At 45.3% G+C, this 18257-nt stretch overlaps 1 protein-coding gene across 2 annotated transcripts in view; it reads left to right on the top strand.

Moving 5' to 3' along the window:
* Positions 1 to 18257, top strand: part of ACVR2B (activin A receptor type 2B) — a 106707-nt gene that overhangs the window by 14085 nt on the left and 74365 nt on the right. The gene's annotated exons all lie outside the window — the stretch shown is intronic.

Here is an 18257-nt window from a genome sequence, read left to right as displayed (position 1 = left end):
AGGCTATTATAGGTTGGGTATAAATCAACCTCTGACTTGTGGGTGTTGGGAGGAAAATTTCCTTGGGGACTAGTAATCCAGAATCAGCCTCCTATAAATCTGCTTGGATCTTCTCCTGAAGCGTGTGGAGGTACTGGAGAGCTGATTATGGATGTAGACCATGGATCTGGGAGTGTGAAATACTGCTGCTCATCCCCTTCCATCACCACGCTGGACAGACAGGTCCGAGGAGCAGATTGTTTCCAGTGTGGTAGAAGTGATGAGTTCATTGTTCTGTTCCCTCCCTCCCTCCCTCACAGTAAAACCTGCAGACTTGACTTTAGATATTGGGACTTGAAAGCAGACAGCAACAAATATAATGAAGTTGTTTGTGTTTTCTGGGGTTTCAGGTGCGCATTAATCACATTTTTGTGCTTTTCTGTAGTTCTTTTCCCCTTCCTTGAGGGTAGAAAATATTTTTCTTTAAACGAAAAGCAATGTTTTACATCTTCTAAATGACCCTGAGGGATCTAGCAGCAAAAATCCAGCTCCTCATGGGGTAGTGAGAAATCCTGGGAAGGAAGAACAGGGCAGGAACTGATGCCACCATATCTGCAGGGACAGGTTGGCTCTTGTCAGCTGGAGAGAGGCAGTGTTTGCCTGTCATTGCTTGCTTTCTTCAAACAAAGAGTGTTTTTGTTGTTTTATGGTACCACCCTGTTGCCAGCAGCTCTCTTGGTGCTGCAGGATCAGGCATCTCCTTTCAAGTGTTGGACTTGTCCCTACCTTGTGTTGGTCCCCTCCTTTTCATACCTGTGTCCATCCTGGTTTGCCCAGTGCTCAGATGCAGTGTTTACAGGAGGTTTCTCCTAATGGGAAACATGGCCAGTAGCAAGTGATACATGAGCTTGGTTTGTGAGTCTTTATTGACCTTTTTCTTTTATCACTTCTCGTGCAACTCGCCTACTTCTCTCATTATTTGGGTTGTTTTGATTTTTGTTTGTGTCCTCTCCACCTTTCTTTCTCTTTACAAGAAGTTGTCTGTTCCAGCTTCAGTAATTGTTTCCTCGCTTACCAGAACAAAAGCAGCTGAGCCTGGTGGATTTTTTTTGCTTGTGTGTGTGCAGGGATTTTGCCAGGGTATTTTTATGGACCCTGCTGCTGAGCTCATCAGCAGCGCTGGGCAGGAAAGCCAGACTCTGGTACAGATTAGATATCTTTACAGATTTTTATCTCCAGTTTGCTGGGAAGGGTGTCCTGAAGTCAATCTTCACAGTTCAGTGGGGGAGAGGAGTGGTGGAGGCTGCGGGCAGGGATCCTCTTGCAGCATCTCCATCACTGGAGAGATCATCCTGCTGTGATGGTCCTGTTGATCCTTCTGTGTTTGCAATGAACTCTTCCCGTCCCCAAGTTCCTGTTGCTCCTCAAAGCTGGAGGAGCCTGCCTAGAACTGGACAAACTTGTCCCTGCTCCTTTTCCCCACTGAGGCTGTAATCCTCTCCATTGCCCAGAGAAGCTGTGGCTGCCCCTGGATCCCTGGAAGTGTCCAAGGCCAGGTTGGACAGGGCTTGGAGCAGCCTGGGATAGTGGAAGGTGTCCCTGCCCATGGCAGGGGATTGGAATGACATGATCTGTAAGGTTCCTTTCAACCCAAACCATTTGGGGATCTTCTGGCTCTCCCATTGGGGTTCTGGTGACAGCTTGTAATTGGCCTATTCTCCTTAAAACCATGTCTGATAAAAGCTTTCTATTTGTCTGTCTCCTAAGTAGATGTTTGCTGGTGGATGCTTGCAATGCTTTTTTGCTTATTTCTTTTCCCCTTCCTTGTCTTCCAAGAGCCCTGGAGGGAGCTGAGTCAAACCCTCTGGCTGGAGCATCCCCTGTCCCGGGCTCATCTCCTCTTCCCAGCAGGACCATACTTGCCAGTTTTTTTTTTTGCAGTGCCTGCTGTGATTAGATCCATTTTGGCTGCAATTTATAGACCTTGCAGGGTCCTCTTGTGTGACACTTGTCCCTCCCCCATCCCCTGGGTATCTGGGGCACCGTTATCTCCTGCAGCTCTTGTTTGGTGGAGGATGAGCTGTCAGGATTTAGATCCCAAACAGGCAGCAGGTAGCTGGACTGAATTAAACTGGGAATGCCCTACTAACCCCCTTCTCCCTCCCCTCATGTCTTTGGAAATGTCTTTTATCTGGACTATAAATTAAGTTATTGTTGTTGATGTGGCTTCAAAGAGGCAGCAAGAATGAGTTGATGGGAGCTCTTGAGAGAAATCTTTCACAAAAGCCTCCTCTTAGTAAAATATTCTGGCATCTTTTTTTCCTTTCTTCGCTAATTTTTTCAAAAGTTAGAATGGAAATAATAATTCAGTGTTTTCAACTTTCACGATACATTTATAGAGAAATAAAAGTCCTATAAATGTCTGAAGTATTATCTCTTCTTGCAGGCTTCATTGTAAAAATATTTATTGAGGTTTCATGGGCTTAAAGTGTTGTGGTCAGCACCACGAATGTGATGGTTTTGTTTAGGTGTTTCTTCTTCAATGGCACTTAAAAAAATGCCCAAAACCAAAACAAAGCAAGAAAACCCTCATAGCTTGTTTCACTGGCTTTCTGCTATTTATTTACCACAGATGAATATGAAAAGGAAAAGCAGCAGTTCCTTTCTCTTGTCAGAGCTGATGTAGCACCAGAAAATAAGTGTTTAAAATAATACTTCTGTTTAGTGGCATACAAGTTTGTTTAAAAAGATAAGGTATAAAAAGGAATAGTTTTGTGAAGGATGTTTTTCTTTGCTTTGTTGTTTGTTGGGGTTTTTTTGGTGGGGGAGGAAGCGTTGGTTTTTGTTTGTGTTTTTGTTTGGTTGGTTTTGTTTGGGTTATCACACTTTTGGAGCTTTGGAGGGTCCAGTTCCCAGGGAAGAGAAGGAAGGGGAAGATGGAGCATTAACACGATTTAGAGAGGAAGGAGTGGAGTAACGGGAAGATTTGCAGGAAGAGAGACAAGGCAGCCTGTCAGTGCTTCCATTATTTTTTGTTTGTCCTCTTCTGCCTCCGGATCTTGATATCACGTGGCTTAACATTGACAAATGGAGCACTTAACATTTAAGGATGGAGCACTTCTCCTATGGGGAAAGGCTGAGAGGACTGGGATTGTTCAGCCTGGAAAAGAGAAGGCCTTGGTGTGACCTTATGATACCTCAAGGGGCTGCAGAAGAGCTGGAGAGGGGTTTTTGGGGAGGGCATGGAGGGATTGGACAAGGGATAATGGCTTTAAACTGAGAGAGGGGGAATTTAGATTAGATATTAGGAACAAATTATTCACTGTGAGGGTGGTGAGGCCCTGGCATAGGTTTCCCAGTGAAGCTGTGGCTCTCTGTGGATCCCACCCCTGGAATGATCAAGGCCAGGCTGGATGTGATTTAGAGCAACCTGGTTTAGTGGAAGGGAGAGGCTGAAACTACATGAGTTTTAAAGTCCTGTCCAACCCAAACTATTCTATGATTCTATCATTTTATGGTGTCTGCATCTCATACATGTCTGTTTATCCCTCTGCCTCACCCTTCATGTTGAAATGTTGGCTTTCAGCCCTTGGGGCTGGACAAGGGACACTCGGGCACATGGGGGTGCAGGAGGGCAGTGGCACATGCCAGGGGGTCATTGCAGGTTCCCTGGGATGTGAATCAGTGATTGTAAAGTAACAGGAAGGTGTTTCTGAGCAGTCTCATCATTGATGCCCCTTTGAATTTCCCCTGGAGAGGTTGATGTTTCTTGCCAGTCGTGTAGCTGAGAACATGCACGGGCAGTGGGGCATTTGTGGGTACCAGAGCAGACCTGGAAATCCCCTGGAAATACAGGGGGGGGAAAGCAGCTTGAAAGTTATGTAAGTGTCTCAGACTGATATCTTTTTATGAGATGTAGCTACCTGAATTTTTCTTACAATTTCCTTCTCTGTAAAGGCATGAGGCTCAACCCTCTTGTGAGCTGTGGTGGCGTTCAGCCAGGCCTGGCTGCTGGGGCTGACGCAGATCAGATTTTGGTGCAAGAGATAGACTTTCTGGAAGTGACTGATGAACTAACTCCCCATATTTGCCAGTAAAAGCACAAACTTTGGAAATCTTGCCCCTGCGTTGGCCAAGAAAAGACAAAACCCAGTTGTGGAGAGTTTCTGTAACAAGGATATTGCTCCAAAACGCAGCAGTGGTTTCTTGTTTCTTGCCTCTCCAGAGCACATTGCAACTTCTCCTCCTCAAGTGGTTGTGGTGGCTGACATAAATATTTTTCAAGTTAAAAAATAATCTTTTCTGCAAAACACGGAGGTGACCGTGTGTATGTGCAAACCTTCCATCTGCAAAGGGAATAACATAACCTGTGTCCTTCCAGGCTTCACCTCAGCTGATCTGTAGCACATGTCCTTCAAGGTAAGCTGGGTAAGTGGCTCGCAGTCAGAGCAGGGGAAGAGAAATCCCATTTGAGGCTGACCTGATGCCATCTGACATTTTGCTTATTTGAAAAGAGGAGGTTTGAAATGGAAGTGGCGGGGCTGGTTCAGAGCTGATTTAGACCCTTACAACACATTAATCTTCAGGTTGAATTACAGCCATGTGAAATGAGGGTTTTTTCACTCTGTGGTGAAGACTTATTCTTCCATGGGTTTCCTATGTTTGTTTGGGTCCTTGACATGTTTGGTGCCTCACTTGGAGCATGTTGAGATGCTGTTGTGTACTTAAAATTGTGCATCCATTCTGTCAAACAAAAACCTCCTTAATGATCCATCTGCTTAGGTTTTATGGATGATGTGGTGCATGTTCCCTTGTAAGTGGGACCAATAGATTCTTGCTCCCTTTTTAGCCCTCTGTTGTGGAGGAGCTGCAAGTTTGCAGTTTGCTTCCAAGAGGAGGGAGATGCCAGTGCATCCTGCCTGTGCTCCAGCAGTCCCTCCCCTAGGAAGCATTCAGCCAGAAGTTACAGAAAATAAAGCACCTTTCCATACTGAATTGTTTTTTTTTTTCCATGGGGTCTGGTATTTTTAATCCTGGGTAGGATATTAGAACTGCTGCTCCTCTTGGTTTTTCTTGGTCTTTGTGTTGGCTTTGAGGCATGGTGATCCTTTCTGCTGACTTTGTGACAGGGTGAGGGTTTCTTGAGCCTGCCATCCAGCTTTCCATGACTGTACAGTTGGAGCGTGCCATCAGCAGGCAGCAGATCCGAGCAGTCCCGCCTTGGCGTGGGAGCTGTGGGGTGCCCTGCCCTTATTCCAGCTCCTGGTGCTTGGACTGGCAGAACAGGTGCAGAGATGTTTGAGGCAATGAAATGCCTGTCATTGGGAGCAGGAGTTGCTGAAAGATCGTGTTTTTCTCAGTTTTCATTGGCACGTGTGGTGTCTCCAGGAGGAAAGGCAGCGACTTCTCAGCTCATTGCGTTTCCCAAAACCCAGCAGCTGGCTGGTGAGCTGGCTGCTCCTCTGTCCCATCTACATCCCCCTCGGTGCAGTGCTGGGCTGGGGCTGCATTTCTTATTCTGCTCTCTGCTGGGTGCAGCCAGAGTGGGAAGAGTCAGAAGAAAGATCTGATGGTCTCTGTGCCACGAGGACGCAGGGAGGGGAGCTCTGCAGCCACAAGCGAGCCGGGTGCTCTGCTGTTACACTTTCTGCCCACTTCCCTTCTACAGTTGCATCTCATCCAACATTCCTGATCCTCCTTGTCCCAGCATTCATCTCCCTGATTCCCTGCTGGGTGCCCTGTAAACCACACTGTAATCCAGGCATTGGCTCTGTGTGGTCTGTGGGCCACCAGCCAGGCTGTGGGACAGGAGCCACTCTCCATGGCACCACGTGGCCTTAGGGACAGCCACACAGCCATCCCCCCCAGATGGACATCAGGGTGGGCCAAAGGGCTGTGGGGAGCAGCAGGAAGGTGAAGAACATTGGGAATCTTCAGGGGAGTCATCCCAGGGAAGCAAGGAGGATTGCATGCATTAGGAGGGTGCACATGGTGGCTCTCCCATACCCCTTGTTTCCAGGCACTAGTGTGTATTTGGGAGAGGCAGTCAGGATTTTCTTTCTAAGAAATAACAACTTTGAGTACAAATCCATGTGTGGCAAAGCTGCTGCTGTCCCGGTAGAATCACGTTTGAGAGTGCCATCTAATGTGAAATCACAGCTGAATCAAGATTTGTATCTTTCTTTTTTTTTTTTTTTATCTTTTTTTTTTTTTTTGGTTTTGTTTGCATTCCTAAAAATCATCCAGACATTTTCTCCTCTTTAAAAGCAGCAGTGCTCAAATCTCCCCAGCTGCCGTTATGAAATGAGTTATTCTAGCTAAATTGAGTAGATTGGACTGGAAACACTTCTGGAAATACTGTGCAGGTTGTGGACCAGCTGTTGGTAAAACCAGCCAGGGTTTCATGCACATAGTGGGTCCCAAAAAAAGAAACAGTATTTCACCATAGTGATTCCCCCCCCACACCATTTATTCTGCTACAAGCACAATCCTGCATTTTTTTAATTAAAATTTGAACTGTGTCAGCACTAGGAGAGGTCCGTAAGTCTGCAGCATGAAAGGGCAGTGATTTCCTTCTTAGTGGCTGGTTCTTGTGCCTCCATCAGGCACTTGGTGACCTGAGACAATAGCATGTGTGAGGGGGCTGAGTGGGGAGAGCTGCTTTTCCTCTGATAGCAGAGTTTTGCTTGTTTATCCACCCCCCCGGTGAGGTGACTCTTCCTCTGCTGCACTCAACTGGTGGCCCAGCAGCAGAGGGAGTAGAGGAAAAGTTTGCAGTAATTGAGATAACTCAGCGGAACATCCAGTGGGGAGCAGGAGGGGTCCACTGGGGACAGGTACACCCATGCTGATCCTAATCCATCTTGGCACTTGTGAACTTCTCTGTTTCCCCTCGTGGTCTCTCCACATCTGCCTCAGTCTAATGCTCTCAGGCCCAATCCAGTGTCTTGGAGATTTTCTGCCTTCCCAAGAGTTTCTCTGAACCTTTAATTGAGGGCAGAGGTTGTGCACTGAGGGTTTGCCATCCTCCTTCCCTGCCCGAGCATCTGGGGCAGGGCTGGGGGGCTGGATGGGGGCTGAGCACAGGACAGCCCCAGAGGCTTCTAAGTTACTCTTCTCTTGGATGCATTGTCAAAAATTCTCCCAGCAGCATCTCCTGTGGAGATTTGTCTTCTTTTCCCAGGGTCGGGATTAAATGTACAAGATGGTATTTCTTCTTTGGACTTGGATGTTTGTTAATTTTTATCTATATTACATTCATCTATATGACATTCTCACATCTTTCACTGGGAAGAATATTATCATCAAGAAAAATGGAGAGAGCCAAATTCTTGTTTCTGACTCCTTAAATATTTCTCCTTCCCAATTCGAGTCGCCTCTTAATCCATCAGGTTTTCAATCGGGTGCACACAGAGAGAAATTTTCTTCTTGTTTTCCGCTGTCAGGTACTCACCCAGTTCAGCTGGAGGCAGCCACTCTGCCCAGGATCAGCAAAGTCCAGACACAGCTTTGCCACCACTGCTGGGGTGATCTGCTGAATGAATCCAGCTCTAATGTTGTGCTCTCAGGGGTGTTTAGCTAGTTAGACAGGGCCACAAAGGTGATCGAAGGGGTGGAACACCTCCTCTCTGAGGGAGTTCTGAGAGGATTGGGATTGTTCAGCCTGGAGAAGGCTCTGGCATGTCCTTCAGTGTTTGAAGGTGGCCTTCAAGAAATCTGGAGAGGGTCTTTTGGCATGTAATGATAGAAGAAGGGGAGATGGTTTCAAAATGAAAGAGAGTAAGTTTAGATTGGATATTGGGAAGAAATTCGTCACTGTGTGGGTGATGAGGCACTGGAACAGGTTGCCCACAGAAGGCCAAGCTGGATGGGGATCTGAGCAGCCTGATTTAATGGAAGGGTATCCCTGCCCATGGCAGAGGGGATTGGAAATAGATCATCTTTAAGGTCCCTTCCAACCCAAACCATTCTAGGATTTCTATGATAATTTGAACATAATGGGGACCTTTTCCCCAGTGTCCTAAAGGAAAAACCTCCAAATGCTTTAAAGTGTTGTGTTCACGAGTCTGTAACTTCCTCCAACCAGTTGACCAAGAGGGTGACAGAACTGGGGAAGTGCTGCTGGTTGCATCCCATCTGCTGCTGAGTTACTAAAGAAGTTCTGAGTCCTTAGAACCACTTTGAGATACTCTGTGCAGATCGAGAGGTTCCTGTCTGCACTGAACATAGCATCTAAAAGCAAAAGAAGAGGTGGATGCTAGCCCCTCTGTCACTCCACAGAAAACCTTGGAAGTGCTACAGGTCCTTGCAGTCTTGGCCAAAGACTTGCTTCCATTTTGATGCACTTCAGCAGAAGTGGGATACTAGGGGAGTTGGCAGCCCATTTCTTGTTCCAGAGTGGCAGCTGTGCAGGGCAGACTCCCACAGCTGACTCTGCAGCATCAAACTAAGGTTTTGAAGTGTTGCTTGTAGTCTAACAACACGTGGCTTTCAACAGCAGCTTTAAACTAGGCCATACTCTGATTTTGGGGAAGGCCAGGTGATGAGGAGCTGTGACAGCATCCAAGTAGGCGTGTTGTGCTGGGAAGCCAAGAAGCTGCATCTTCCTTCCTGCGCTGTGAAGTTTGCTGGAGATGAGACACACATAGTGTTTGTGGTGACATGGTTGGGTGACCTCCCTGTGGGTGACAACGCCCCTGCTTTGCCTCTCTGATGATTTCAGAGGGGTAGAGCTATCATGCAATAACTGTTACCTTGTGGTAAAAATAAAACTTTTGGGGAAATTTTACTCTTTAGCTGCTTTATCTTAGTTTATTTCGCTGTTTGAATGAAAACACCTCCTTTCATTCCGCTGTGCACGGAGTCAGAGACCCTGCATTCCTTGTCTGGAACCCAAAGGCACTCAGGAAACTCCAGGAGACCTTTACTTGGGTGTACTTGGGACCGTGCTATGCTGATACACTGCTTCAAAATGCCATGTGCGCTGCGGCTGGGGATTTTTGCTGGGGACTCCACGTGCTTTGGAAAGCACTGCTCTGCTCCAGGCAGGAAAACAAGGACCTGAGGGGGCTCAAATTGCTGTGATCGACCTCGGAAATCCTCTGCCCGGCTGTGTTGAGTGGAAGCCTTGCTCTTGGCGTCGGTGGGGAGGGATTTCACCCTTTGGAAATGTTTCAGAAGCATGAAATGCAGTCCCTCCCAGCGTGCCGACCGCGCTGGGCTGAATTTTCCCCCTGCCCCCTCTCACCAGGGGAGCTTTTACACCTGCTGAAATTTTCCTTTGCATTTTTCAAATCTGCATGATCAGCACAAATTGCTTTCTCTTCTCTCTCTCAGGTGTAAAAACCCATTTTGAGCGGCCGGTGTGCTTTCCAAGGAGTTATTTAAGCACAGTAGGTCATCGATGTATCGCACATATTACGGCCATGCCTTGGCATTTGTTTTGCGTTTGTAATCCAACACCCAGCTGCTTCGGCCTCAGACTCCAGGCAGCTATTTAGTGCTTCAGCTTGTGCTGAGGAATGCATTGTGGTGCTGTTTACTTCATTACGTGCAAGGCTCAGATGGAGTACAGTGAGATTCAGTTTGAAAAAAAACCAACAAATCTAACAGAACAACCAAAGCTGAAAACCGAGGGTAGAAAATAGGTTTAATATAGATGTTAAGTCAGGGTAGAGGGACCCAACAGTGAAAATTTGGGTACATTCTGCAGTCATTGCAAGCATTCTTGCTGATGAAAGCAGAGATTACTTACAGTGCAATAGGGAACTGCACCAAAAAAAAAAAAAAAGCCCCATCTACTCCTCTGCTGCAGCTGTTCTGTTGCTTCTCCATCTCTGGCTGAGCAAAAAGCACTGGAAAACCCCACCCCAAGCAGTAAATGGGGCTTTCCTCTGGGAATACTCAGGTTTTGCTGGTCCTGATCTAGGTTAACCTTTCAGTTGCAGATTTTGGATGGTTTCATCCAGCATTTCCACCTCCCCAACCCCTCCAGTTTTCACTGGAGTGCAATGGGGTCAGTCCCCTGGCTCCTTAGTTTGTATCTAGTGAAAGTGTGTGAAGCCAGGGCCAGCTGAATTCATTACGTTCAGCTGGATAATTAGGATGCTGCTGGTTACGTAAGGGGTGGTAGTAAGCAAAGCTTTTGATCAGCTGATGAGGATTCTGCACGTATTCCTGCTGAGGCTCTCTAAGTCTCCCCGGGGGTGAGGAGCACTGGTGGCCCTTAAGCGGATCTAGGGTACGGAAACCTTGCTGCTCTGGGAGAAGGGGGAGAGGGCAGAGCTCCTCCTGCTCTTCAGCAGGTGAACACTCTCACAGTGGGGCTCTCTTGGTTGCAGAGTAACTTCTCATGGCAGAAGAATTTGTTCTCTCTGAAACGAGGAGTGATTAATGGGGGGCTATTCCCATCCCTGTGCTGCAACAGCTGGCATTGGAGGAGGGGGTCAGAGGATACAGAGAAATTCAGGAAGCTGAGCTCCTGTCCCTGACTGTCACCCTCGTGGATGAATTTGGTGGTTAGCTGGACTCCCAGCTCAGGCTGACCACAGCAGGAGTACATACCAGTGTTGCAACATAAAGAAGTGCTTTTCTGGGCTGGAGGCTCAGCAAATACATGTGTAAGCTCTTGGAAGAACCACTGCACTGCACTGGCACCTCCAAATGCTCCAGCTGACAGGGCAGGATGCTCAGTCATAGAGCTTTGGTGGTCCAAAGAGGTAGCACATGGTTGAGTCACTTCATGGCTTTACTGGAAGTGAGTGATAACCATCTCCTCATGCTTTATAAAGCCTGAGCACATTGAGCTGTGATTCCTTCAAAAAATAATGGATGGCCTGGAAAGAATAAAGGTGGGATTAGGATACAAATCTCATGATAGTGTGGCTGTGTGAACAGTGCACAGTAGGTTGGTGGTTATTTAGATATTGGGGCTAGAGAAGAGTAATTCAAGTTTTAGGCTTGGGTTGGTTTTGGTTTGTTTTTATTTCCCTTTCCACTTGCCACTGGGCTTTCTAAAGGTGAGATCAACTTAAAGCAGTCTGTGACTGTCTTTTAGCTTCTCACTCTTTTTGTGGTCAAGAAGCAAGTGACATTCTGTGTGATGGTACAAGAACACACCCAGGTAGGCCTGGAGTGCTGGATGGACACAGTTATCCAACAGAGCAGGTTTAAAATGCATTTGGGTTTATATCAGCAAAATGTCCCTTGACATATGTAGCTGCCTCTGGCTTGGCATTTGTTTTTTGGGTTGAGAGATCTGCTTTAAGGCTCAGGTGTCACACATTTTTGAGGGATGCCATTATATCCAGTAAGCAAACTCTGCTGGGCTCCGGGAAGGATTTAATGAGTAAAGGTTGGATCAGTGACCTTTTCCACGTGTATTGTTTTGGATGTGATCCTGCTGTAGAGCCTGGTGTCTGAATGTCCTACATTTGTGCCCAGAGTCAGGGCTTTATCAGTTGAACTCAGCCTTGCTTATCAAATCCTGAAGCAGGAATTCAGTTTCACTGCTAAAAGGCAAAAATATTTTTTTTCCCTTTATTTTGTTTTCCTTTTCCCCCTCCATCTCTTCTTTTCCCCCTTCCCCTTCCTCCCCTTTTTTTTCTTTTCTTCATAGGCACCATCCTTTAGAAACTATCTCTGCACTGTGTTCCCATGTTGAAAAGAGAGGAGAGAAAGAAAAGAAATCTAAGCCTATTTATAACAAGGCAAATAAAAAGAACCAGTATTTCATTGAGAAGGGACTAAGACATCCCTTAATTCCAATAAGCTCTTTGTCCTTTGCAGTAGCAGTAAAGAAGGATCTTCCTGCCTCAAAGCTGATGCTTCCAGAAGGGTTTCCTTCTGTCTTTAGATTCAGAGAGGTGTTGGATCCTGCAGACGTCTTGAGCTGTGAAATTGTTATTATCCAGCTATTTCTGTAGTGGAGGGCAGGTGGAAGTGGCTGTGTGGATTTTCTTTGCCTGTTTTCCCTGTCAGGGTATGTTCAGTATCCTACACTCTGCAGTGGCTTTCATTAAGGTGGTTTCTAAGCAATAGCACTTCAGTGGTTTTGTTTTCTTTCTTTCTCTCCCTACTTTTCTGTCGGCACATCTCAGGTTTGAGAAGAGTTGAAGAAAGCTAGACACATTTTCTGTGTTTTCTCACCTAACCTGCCAATCTTCCCCTGCAACCTGAGACCAACTCCTACCTGTGCCCCATTTTTCCAGACTCCCAAACCTTTGCAGTACCAGGCTGAAAAAAAAAAAAAAATCCCCTAGCTGATGCTTTCTTATATGTTATGGGATAGTCTAAAAATAGTGCTCTGCCCTTTTTAACAGAACCATGTATTATTAAAGAAGGAATGAATAGGCGATGGAACCAGAATAAAATCTCCCTTCTTCTCACTGAAGAGGAGCTTTAAAAACCTCTAAGTGAAAATATTTGACCCTTTTGAAAACCAGAGCTTCTCCTTGGGGACTGCAGTGTAAGCTTGGAATTTCTGAGCTTGTGGCGAGGTGCTTGTTTACTGTCACAAATTCAGTACCCAGGTGATGGGTGCATTTTTTTGGTTTCTCTTCTTTTTTTTATATTTTCCACCAAGAGGAGCAGCAGCAAGGATGGAGCTGCAACAACCCTCAGCTCCCTACCTCTATGCCCTTGTGTTTCTGCCAGGTGCTCGTAGGTGGTTTATATATAGTGATAACGGGGCCAATTGAATTTATCTTGGGATGCAGCGGTATAAAACACTCCTAAATCGGGCTGGTGGCACCTGACACTGCAGAGTCACTCACGGGGGGTGCTGTGTAAAACGACACCGTGCTGCTGCCCTGGCCCCTTGGATTGGCTGCTGGCACAGATGGAAGTGAACAAGATGCCCTGTGCCTGTTCTTGTCTGAATGACCGGTTGGGACAAATTATTGCAGGGTGTTTCTAAGCAGCAGACTCTTCTCTTTGGCTCGGTTTTCTCTGTGTGGTGCTGGCTGAATAACAGTGTGTGTAATAAGCAATTAATGTCTATACATTTAATTTTAGAGGACACTGTAAATAACAGGTTTTACTTCCCTCCCTCCCCCAACTGTTGCATTGAATTTCATTCTCTTTAATTATACTAACAAATGTGAGGAAAATTATAAATATTTATAGTGGAATGAGTGGCTTTATTCCATGAGTGAGTGAATGTCCCAAGGTTGATTATAATCTTCCATTCAGTCACAAATCAAAAGTATCTATTATACAACTTCAAGAATGAACCCCCAAACTTCTGCCAAAGGCAGAATGAAGCAACTTCAGATGTCGGGAATGTTGTTAATATGAACCATGGTGTGACTGGCCAATACATTTTGTTATCCTTCTTTCTTAGCAGCTAAGAAGTGAATTATATGGCTGTAATTCTGGTGTGACAGTGCATTTTAGATGCTGCCAATAACTAATTTTTGAAAAACAAATGTCAGCCATTGTGCTTTGACATTGACTTTGATTCAGCAAGTCTCTTTTAATTTGTTAAAGGATATTTAGCCAGGCATATGAAATGATGGGAACACAAGTCTTTTTCCCACGTCTTTTTTGCATTTATTGTAAAGCCCTTCCTTTCAATATTGCATTTATTTCCCAGGTTTCTCTTTGGCAATCTTAGTTTCCTCCTGCATCCTTTGCATGCATGCTGGTCGCAGAAGAAGCCATCCTCCTGGCAGACCAGGGTATTACTGGAAATGCTGTTTATCCATCTTGAAGAGTATTTATTAGCAGCATAACCCTTTGTATGTCCTCAAAAAAAATTTTTTACTTAGTTTTTTGCCTTTTTTTCTCATTTGAGAGATGCTGTGCCATTACAGAGATGGTTTTGCTGCAATAAGAATAGTTTCAAGTGGAGCTGTGGATGAGTGGAAATTGATTGCTTGGTGGAAAATAAGAGCCAAAAGTTTGGTGTAGTTTAAAACTAGTTAGTTTGCATCAGCATGTTCCTGCTTTTGTTTTATGACTATGTGGCTGAGAAGAAAGGAAAAACATCTCAGCTTTCACTACTGAATGTTTGATTGGCACTTCAGTGTTAGTGCTGTGAGCAGCTCTTGGTGGATGAATTCCTCCCACTGTGTTCTACATCTCTGCTAAGCTGCTGGGACTGCTTCTGTGGGCTCTGCTTGTCTATTTACATCAAGCTGCTCCAAAGAGGACCTGCCTGAGCTTTTTACAAATGAAGGAAAAAAAATTTATATATATATATATATATATGTGTGTGAGTGTATGTCTCTATATATACTTACATAAAAATATAAAAAAGCATTGCAGCTATAACCACTGAGTAATGGTCTGTTTGATTAAAATATTCCACAAAAAGAAATATAGAGAAGACTTTCAAACCTTCTTTCAAATCTTTATTAGCTATTCTTCTTTGTATCATCCAACTGCTGTAAGAGAGCCAGGTAGATTTTTAATGGTGTGGATTGTATTTTATAAAGAGCCCAGCATAATAGAGTCCTAACAGGAGCCTGTAATAGAGACAGTGATCATTATTGGCAATAAAAAGTGGCAAATTTGCTGGAGGTGTCTTGTGATTTTGTAACTTCAGATGTCTATCTTAACACTGTGCTTAACTAAACGGGTCTCAAATTAGGAATTTTAGGTTAGCCTAATATTCCCACAGGTTTCCTGATTTGTTTTGACTTTGAAGAGCTGAAATAAGTTCACTTTGGTTTATCACTCTTCTCTATTATTGAAGCAGACAGAAGTGGCAGTATTTTCCAAGTGGTCAGATGAAATATTGCTTGTGTAACTTTTTTAATAGGTGCCTTCAACTGCAAATAACAGGTTTGAGTTGAAGCTTGAGTAGAAGATGTCAGGCATAAATTTCTACCCTTTTTGTTGTTTTTTCTTAATTTCTAGTTTTTAAAGTAAGTTGTAGTGATGGACAAATGGTATGTACTCTGTGATGTCAAGGCTCCTGGCATTTGTTCCTTTGACCTTTCTTCTCCTCCCACAAACACTCCAGACATCCCTCACTTCTTTGAACATCCCCCAGCCTTTCCTTTTCCCCTCCAACATCGTCCTCCATCTCCAGTATTACACAATCTGTTTTTAAACTCCTTTTTCTCATCTTTCAAGCTCCATCAGTCACTTAGGTGGACCTGGTACTTTGTCATGTCACTTGGATGATTCTGGCCTTAATCACCCATTTATCTGGCTCTGCTGTGGGTGCCCACAGCAGCACTTCCATGTGCTCCTTAAATGAGCCCATGAAGATGCTTTTCTTTCTTCTAATTGTTCTTTAGGACCCCAAGGACCCTACAGAGGGTTGGTATTCACACACACTAGGAAAAAGGCCCTTTAGATTTACTCAGATAATTCAGAGAATCCTGGAGATAAAATTCCACAGGATGATAAGGGATCTTTCCAAACCCATGAATTTTAGGTGGTGCCTGTGTAAGATCACATTATCTTGTCTGGTGGATTTCTGTTCTTATCTCTATTGCTCTCCTTTTCCATTGTTTCTTCTCAAGTTAAATTGCAAATGACAAGGTGGCAGAGCAGAGAGGGGGGAAGGGCAGGAACCCTTCATGGAATCATGGAATCCTTAAGGCTGGAAAGTACCTTCAAGATCACTGAGTCCAACCATTAACCCGCTATTGCCAGGCCCACCATGTCTCTAAGCACCACATCAACACATTTTTTGATGGTCCCTATGACTTTGAGAGCTTTGAGAGCTTTGAGCTCTGTTTCAGACCTTTGGATACCACTTTAATTCCATAACCTAACCATCCCCTGGAACTTTCCTGGGGCTGCTTTGTGCTCCCTGCACAGGCAGGCAATTTCATGTCTTTTATAAGGACCACAATGACTTTGTGATACTCAGCAAGGACTTCCTTCCTTCCTAAAGCTGGAGTTAAGTTACTCATGGACCATAATTGCTGGTTAGGCCCCTGGCAGCCCATCTCCATGAGTCAAACCAAATATTGATTGTGAAGTGCTTCCCTTGTATTTTCACCTCACATTGTGCCACGCTGGGTCTTGATGGCCCTGCCATTGGAAGGAGGACGTGTGCCCACCACAGCGGGAAGGCTCGGAGCGCTCTTCTGCGGGGATTTGTCGTGTTTATTGAAGGTGATGTTTACTGATTGGTAGCACACACTGTCCCATTCCTCAGTAGTGCTGATTTGCACTTCCCAGTCCAGGAGGCACCCAAGTGTGTGCTGAGGTGAGAGCTGAGAAGCTAACCGAGAGCCAAGCGCAAGAATGAGGGGGGGCAAGCAAGGTCCTAATTTTTCTAAAGGAAAGCATGGCTGAACACCTGCTGTTCCCCAACAGAATAATATGAATTTGCATCAAAAAAGGGTCCCAATCAGTTGTGCTGGCCGCTTTTGAGGAGAGCAGTTGTGTCTGGAGGCATTCTGTTGGGGGAGATGTCTTCCAGTGAAAGCATTTTCCACACAAGGGCCGTGGGGCCCACCCCGTGGCTGGCATTTACAGAGGGGTAGAAATGCTATTTAAATTTCAAATGGCCTCAAGTTTTCACAGTTGCCATGTCAATAGATCAAGTTCCTTGAAATACATTTTAAGCGGAGTTTACACAGAGCCGCGGGAGCCCGCATTGACTCCAAGGGCTGCCTTTATTGTGCCTCCAGCAGCGGTAAGTCAATATGGCACATTGAAAGCAGCCCTGCTCTGCCACTGAGTGAAAGTTAGCAAATTCCCCCCTTCTCCTTCCAACTCTTTTTTTTTGGTTAGCAGCATGTTTAACTTGCTGAAATGGTCTTTTTTTCCCCCTCTTCTTTCTTCCTTCTGACTCGTTTTGGGAAGGCGGTAATTAGATCAGGCTACCCAACTCATCACATCTTCCAAACACATGTCCAGGCAGGGCTGAAAAGCTGGAGTGATACAAGGGAAGGTAACAGGAAAACAAGTGGCACCGGGACACTGCTGATAAGGGCAGGCAGTTGCTTAGTACAGAACAATAGAAAATAAAACTTGGAAAACAAGACGGGCCAGAAGAGTGGTCGTATTTCATTGTAGGAGGTGATGAAGGTTACAAAGCTGTTGTTCCAGGAACAACATCCTCTGGGAGTGACCTGATCTGACCCTCCCTCCAGCTGTTACTCATGCCTAATTGTAATTCTCACTCATTTATCTTCCCTCCCTATTCAAAATAGCTCCAAGCAGGTTTGGGTCTTGCAGAAGATGTGGGTTATGGGCAAAGACTGCTGCAGACGGGGTTGTCTCCAAAGAGAGGTGGGATGGATGTGGCTGCTCCTGGGAAAGGCGTGAGATGTTGTCATTAACTTCCCCAGCTGATCCATCAGGCTATGAGTGTACCTGACACAATTGCCATGCATTTAAACCTCTGGATTTTTTTCTGGAGGGATGGTGTGTGGAGCAATGCCCTGTGCTTCTGCAGTGCTGCTGTTCATGGCTGATGCTGGAATCCAATTTTCTCGCTGGTCTTCTGGTGTGTGTCCACATTTGGAGCATGCAGTGAGTCTGCAGCACTGGAAACTGTCTTCTTTGATTTCTACAAGGCATGTTGACACACTTCTGCAGATGCTGTGTGTGCTTCATCATTCATTCATGCATGAAAAAGTGTCATTTGTCCTGGGTGTGACCACCATACAGGCTGTCCCTTGTAAAATGCTCTTTAGCTATTTCTCCCTATGCCTTCTCAATGGATAGGTGAATCTGAACATCCCCATCCATAGTGGGCACATCTCAGCACGTTCTGATTTTGAGCTTGGCCTGCTTTGATATTTTACTATCTGCAGTCTTCCCCCTCGTGCTGGAGTAGCCTGTGAGGAAGCTGCAGCAGTCTGGAAGCTGGGGTGTAAACTTTGAATTTTAAATGCTCTGATATGAGCTGTTTTGTTTCTGTTTGGATTGCGCCTACCACTTCTATCCCCTGGTCCTCCCCTGCCAGGATAAATCACTCCTGAGGTGACCACGCATTTCCTGGGGAATGCCATTAACTTGAGCAAGCAAAGGATGACCTGGCGTGGTGCTGTGTGGTGTTGGGTGCTGATGATTGATCCTTTTATTCTGCAACCCAGGGAATGCTCCTCTCCCTTCTGCAGGGCTCTGATAAAGCTCTGTGATTGTGGTGCCCAAAAAAGGATGGTTAGATTTATATTCTACCAAAAATAGAGGGTAGCATGGCAGAAACATATGTCTTGATTCCTAAATGGGAAAAAAGAAAATATTTAGGAAGGAAAAGCAGTTCTGTAACTAATTATTTTTAATTGTTGTCTTTTTTTAAAAAAAAAAGATCAAGATTGTTAGAGTGCTTCTTTCCCTCCAGAACATCTACAAGTGATCAG

The sequence above is a fragment of the Motacilla alba genome, chromosome 2 (assembly GCF_015832195.1).
Source record: "Motacilla alba alba isolate MOTALB_02 chromosome 2, Motacilla_alba_V1.0_pri, whole genome shotgun sequence".
Classification (NCBI taxonomy): domain Eukaryota; kingdom Metazoa; phylum Chordata; class Aves; order Passeriformes; family Motacillidae; genus Motacilla; species Motacilla alba.
Note: the sequence above shows the minus strand (reverse complement) of the source record. Positions and strands in the feature narration are given on the sequence as shown.